The sequence below is a fragment of the Halichoeres trimaculatus genome, unplaced genomic scaffold (assembly GCF_033239565.1).
Source record: "Halichoeres trimaculatus isolate MK-OKI-2021-1 unplaced genomic scaffold, fHalTri1.1 fHalTri1_scaffold_11, whole genome shotgun sequence".
Classification (NCBI taxonomy): Eukaryota; Metazoa; Chordata; class Actinopteri; order Labriformes; family Labridae; genus Halichoeres; species Halichoeres trimaculatus.
In genome coordinates, this window is record NW_027437189.1 from 37,491,473 (window position 1) to 37,497,958 (window position 6,486).

Genomic DNA, 6,486 nt, shown 5'->3' on the forward strand with positions numbered 1-6,486 from the left:
TCCTTTGTTGGGGTGTCTTGCTAATTGCCTATAATTTCCACCTGTTGTCTATTCCAACAACAAGTGAAACTGTTTGTCAATCAGTGTTGCTTGAGTTACACTGTGTTCCCTTTATTGTTTTGAGCAGTGTATATATGAACTCTGGCTCAAGCTCCTGGTGCTGACTCATTTAGTCTCACCTTTTAAGAGAGGGGTTCCTCAGTGTTCTCCTGTGGTTTTCAGTGTTTCTCAGTGTTCCTTAGGATCCCTCAGTGTTTCTCTAGGTTCTTCTGTGTTCCTTAGCGCTTCTTAGGATCCTTCAGTGTACTTGAGTGATTCTCAGTGTTCTCCAGTGATTTCCAGAGTTTCTCAGGGTTTCTCAGTGTTCCTCAGTGTTTCCCAGGATCCTTCAGTATTTCTTGGTGTTTCCTGGATCTCTCAGTCTTTCTTAGTGACCATTAGTTTTTTTCAGTGATTTTCAGGGTTCCTCTGTGTTTCTCAGGGTCCGTCATTGTTTTCAGGATCCCTCAGCGTTCCTCAGTTTACTGTCTTGTCAAGAACCCCTCACTTCCACATTACCCGTCTTGGTCTTGGTCTTGTTATTAGCCCAGCTCTGTGTGAGGCTATCCTTTGTGTGTTCTTGGGGGTCTCCTGCTTGGTTCCTGAAAAGCTTTTTGTGGCAGTGCTGGTTTTGAGCTTTGTTTTCATTTAAGGAGCTTGTTAACTCTTAATTGTTTTACGGATTAATTTGCATATTAGTGACCAGTGTTTACTCAACATGTTGTTTGTTTGTATCTCTATGCTGAAGCGGCTTTAGAACACCTGGATCACAGGTACTCCAAAGCAGTTCAAACCAGAGGACTGCTCAGGGGTAAGTAGTGGCCTCTTCTCACAGTGAGGTCTTTGAGATGACTGTGGCATCAACACTGATATCTAATACTGAGAAGACCCCAGAGGACTCCCCTGGACATCTGGAGGTGTGCTGTGGTATCAGGTGCTCAGACGTTAGCAGCAGACACTTCAAGTTCTGACTCCTGAACTATGTCAGGTGGAGCCGTAGTGGATCAGGTTGTTGTCCGGCACACCGCACAGTTGCTAGACTGGATTGAGATCTGGAGAATCGGAAGCCAAGTCAACACCTTGAAGTCCTTGTTCCTCTGGGTCACCTTCTGCCGTCGATCCATGGTCCAACTCTGGTGTTCGCGTGTTTGTTGTTGGAGCTTCCAGTGGTAGATGGGCCAGTATGAACACCATGACTGTTCTGTAGCAACAAGGCCCCGTGCACAAAACCAGACTCCTTTCCATCCCACCACACAGGCCAGCCTCTCACCTCTACCTGCAACAGGTGGAGGGACAGGAACAGGGACAGGGACAGGGACACCAGACTGGAGAGACCTATTTCCCCGCTCCCAAAAATGAACTTAAAAAAGAAGCTTCATTTGCTGCCTGACATACCCCACCGACTAACAGGCACCTCTGCAAAGGTGTTCAGTGGTTGTGGCTTCATCTGACGGTGGTTATAACGCTACAGTTGATGAATCTTTCCAGACCACCAGGTACCGACCACCGAGTGTGTCAGGTGTTTCTGTTTCTGATCCGTCAGTGTTGGCCCAGGTGCACAGAAGTCATCCAAAGCGCAAACTTTGAGGTTTAAGGTGTGCTCGACCCTACAGGTGTACAACCTGATGGGGCATGGAGCTGAGAGGAGACAGGACAGGTGTAATGAAGGTGTCTGATGTTGGTATTACAACTCAGAGTTAGTTTATGCAGAGAACAACATGTAAGACATGATAAAAACAAAGGAGGCTGACTCTTTGCTGCAGAATAAACTGCTAGGAACAGTCCAGAAAGCACAGGTGAGTGGAGTAGCCCAGGTGTGACATGCTGAAGATGTGTTTCTCAAAGCACAACTCTACAATCGTCAGTTTCACCACCTTGGAAGGAGCTGTAGCCCTGAAAGCTGTAAGCCTTCCTGCAGACGCTGCCCGTACAGCTCATAAATACACCAGGTTTAAAAACAGTTGTGTAACAACATTAAACACAACCTCTGAGTTGTCCTCACGCATATACACTCTCCCTCTCTCCTCTCCTGCTCTGCTTGAGCATGCCGCCCAGAAAATCCCCAACCACTCAATAATTGAAGACTCTATTTTCATCGTGCTGATGCTGACAGAGATGGATTATATCATCCTGTTCCCTCACCAAGGCTGAACACCAGCAGCTCAGCAAAGAGAGGCTGGCCAACAACCTTTGGTTATCTCCTGACATCTCAACACGTCTCAGCTCCACACATGAGCAGCATCAACATGCGTCCTGTCTGAAATCAGCCGTACTCACCCGGGTGTTGGTGGTGGTCCGGCCAATGACGACGCTGCTCATGGTGGAGCTTGCTGAAGGCCCAATGGAGCTGTGTGCGGTTCACTCTGATGCCATGCACGGCTGCTTCTGGAGAACTGGAAAGGTAGACAGTGGTAGCAGTGACATGACACACCCACACCCTCCCACCGGGTCACATGACTCCCACACAGGCCAATTAGAAACCCTGTCTGCAGTGCGGAGGCCAGAGAATCATCTGAGGAGTAAATAATTGATCCAGGCACTAAAACCAGACTCTGCACTAAAAGCTTGTGATTGTGTGGAGCAGCAGAAAGCAGCTGAAGACATTTTGCTTCGTTGCATGTTTGCTTGTTCCACAGTTATGTAACTGTCTTCAGACAAACTGTGTATTTATTGAAGGACCCACTGTGGAGGCTCCTACTGGGTCCATAGACACAGAAAGGAGGCAGAGCCTCCAAAAGTCAACCCACCCCAACCCATCAAGTTTAACAGTGTCAGGGAGTCCGTTTTACTCACTCTGAACTATAAACAGGATCAGGGTATGTAAAGCCCTGTGTCAGTGGATGGTACCACTCCACACTGGGTCAGCTGCAGCTTCCTGCAGATCAGAAGGTTCACAATCATCTAAAAGCTGCTTTTCCACTGCAGGAACATCCTGTAGGCAGAACCCAGACCCAGTCTAAGGTCAGGTTGGCAGTTGTCCAGCCCACTGTGGGCTGGAGCGTGGTGAGCCACAAGGTTGGCAAAATTACACACACACACACACACACATACACACACAAAGTCTGAGGGTCCTGACCCAGACCTGAAAATAAACTGAAACAGACTGAGGAGTGAGCAGAGATGAAGGAAGACCAGGGGGAACAGCTTTGCTCTCCGGTGCATCCAGTGCAGTACAACTTTCTGTTCAGCTCCTCTTCCTGTCTGTTCAGTTGACCCCAAGTTCTTTCTTTTGGTAACCCCTGAATGAAGACTGGAGAATCTGCTGGTTTCAGTTCAACCATTTCTTGGTCACATGTAAAAATAAGTGCTGGTCCCACTGACAGAAGGTCACCTCAAGAGAATTAGACACATCTTGTCTCAGAGCGATGCTGAGAAACTAGTCCATGCTTTCGTTTCTTCTAGGCTTGACTTCTGTAATTCTCTTCTATCCGGCTGTCCTGATAAGTCTATTAGGACTCTTCAGCTGGTTCAGGATGTTGCAGCTCAGGTACTGACTTGGACTGGGAGGAGATAGCACATCTCTCCAGTGTTAGCGTCTCTACACTGGTTACCTATAAAATCTAGGATAGAGTTTAAAATTCTTTTTCTGACTTACAAAGCCCTTAATGGCATTGGGCCATCGTATCTTAAAGACTTAATTGTTCCATATAATCCGTCTCGGTCACTGCATTCTCAACATGCAGGTCTGCTCATTGTACCTCGGCTCTAAAAGTAGTATGAGAGGTCGAGTTATCAGGCTCCTCTTCTTTGGGATAACTTACCGGTTGAGGTTTGGGGGGGGGGGGGGGGGGGATTGATATCCTATCTTAAATCAAGAGCATTTTAAATTGACTTGAGAGCAGTATTTTATTGATTTCATGCTCAGATTTTGTGATATTGTCTCACAAAACTCTGCTCTTGCGCTCAAATTTGCTCTGCACGTGCTCAAACTGTCTCCTCGTGTTCAGTTATTATGCTGCGCGTGCTCAAACTGTGTCCTTGCGCTCGGATATAATGCTGCTCGCGCAGATTTCCTGTGCTCAAGCTCCGGTTCTTCCTCTCGCGCTGAGGGATTTTTTGCTCACAGATCTCTGTGTGCGCTCGAAATTTTTTGTTGATCAACCAATAGGAGGCTGACTAGTATTGACCAATCAGATTATCCATGTTTGTTTATGGGTATGTTTGCCGTTGCTCACGGAGCGTCACATACGGGCGGGCACTCTTTCAACCTGGTTTATCAGCCCCTGACCTCCAGGGCAGTAATAAATGTGATTTCTTTCATTTTTTTGTCCACTGTTAAAATCAAATATCATTCAATAAATACACGAGCACCCGTGTTTTTAACTGAAATAGCTATACTGTATACCCATAGCTGCATGACACAGTGCTCTTTGCGGTGTGCTGGTAGAGAAAACAGTGTCACCATCATGAAGCTAGCGAGACAACAGCTCTCATAAAAAAATGGACCGACAGAGTCAAGAAAATCAGGCAAGTTGTTTTAAATTCATTTTAATGAAAACTATATTGGGCTGTGCACTGAATATTTGATCATATACCTTGGGTTATAGATACATGGAAACTAATCAAAAAATATATTTATGTAGGCTAACCCTGTATTTGTTTAATTTGTTTTGAAAATGATTTATAACATTGATAAATGCAAAGTATGATCATACTGTATGCAAGATGTGATCCTTTAGGAGGACTTGGAAAGGGGCTTATCTGAACATTATGCTTATCAATTAGTCATCATTACGTTAACTATTGATTAATGCTTACAAACCATGTTAAAACGGTGCCTGGCTCTAACGTGTGTGCTCCTCATGTTTATCTCAATCTCTAGTAATCATGCTGTAGACTGGAATATGAAACATCTATTTTACACGGTTTATTAGTCTAACAGTAATATCCTGGCAGCAGGAAGAGGCTTCCTAATATCAGCAATTAATGTTCATTTATAGCTGATAACGAAGGGCATAAGGGCATTTATACCTTACTTAATGCATTGGCTAATCAAGGTAAGGTAGCTTATTAACTGTCATACAGGTGTAGTATTGTTCAGGCATAATATTAGGTATATGATCAAATATTCAGTGCACAGCCCAATATAGTTTTCATTAAAATGAATTTAAAACAACTTGCCTGATTTTCTTGACTCTGTCGGTCCATTTTTTTATGAGAGCTGTTGTGTCGCTAGCTTCATGATGGTGACACTGTTTTCTCTACCAGCACACCGCAAAGAGCACTGTGTCATGCAGCTATGGGTATACAGTATAGCTATTTCAGTTAAAAACACGGGTGCTCGTGTATTTATTGAATGATATTTGATTTTAACAGTGGACAAAAAAATGAAAGAAATCACATTTATTACTGCCCTGGAGGTCAGGGGCTGATAAACCAAGTTGAAAGAGTGCCCGCCCGTATGTGACACTCCGTGAACAACAGCAAACACATCCATAAACAAACAGGGATAATCTGATTGGTCAATACTAGTCAGCCTCCTATTGGTTGATCCACAAAAAATTTCGAGCGCACACAGAGATCTGTGAGCAAAAAATCCCTCAGCGCGAGAGGAAGAACCGGAGTTTGAGCGCAGGAAATCTGCGCGAGCAGCATTATATCCGAGCGCAAGGACACAGTTTGAGCTCGCGCAGAGGAAATTTGAGCGCAAGAGCAGAGTTTTGAGAGACAATATCACAAAATCTGAGAGTGAAATCAATAAAATACTGCTCTCAAAAATGCTCTTGATTAAAGATAGGATATTCATTCCATAGTCTGCTGTCCTTTGGCAAGGTTTACGTGTGTTGTAGAGCAAAGGAGCTTTTCATGCTGCTGCTGCTGCTAAATGACTGTGTCTTTCTGTCCCACTTATCTTTCTGCTGTGGCCTCCAGGTTCTCATCTGCAAAGAATCAAAGGAAGGAAAATGAAGACGTGAAATTTCCCTCATCTATCTATCACTCTCATGGGCCCATTTTTGCGTCTTCAGACATGAAATTTACAAGGACAGCTTCCTCAGGGTCTCAGGATTCCTACGGTGTGATCAGAAATTGCTTTTCTAGTTCACTATGCAGTAAAAGAGGCAGCTTTAGCCTGAACGGCTAATTTCCAGCTGTAGTCCAGTTGTAAAATAGGCAGCCTACAATGTTATCATTGAAAGTTAAGATACAATTAAATATAAAAGAAAATACATAAAATGTATGGTTATAAAAAAGGCCTAAAACATAAGGAAGAGACTTAAAAGTTATCACACAAAATGAGAACAGACAGAAAGCAATTGATGCATTAAAAGGCAAGACTGAGACAACAAAGGGTGAAGAAATAATCCTAAAGGCCACATTCAAAGCACAGATAAGACATTACACTAAGACATTACATTAAAGTGATACTCCGGATGGAACAAGTTGGGTCCTATCACAAGGTTTAGGGCAGAAATGACCCCTACAGCAGTGTTTTTGTGCAGCAGAAGC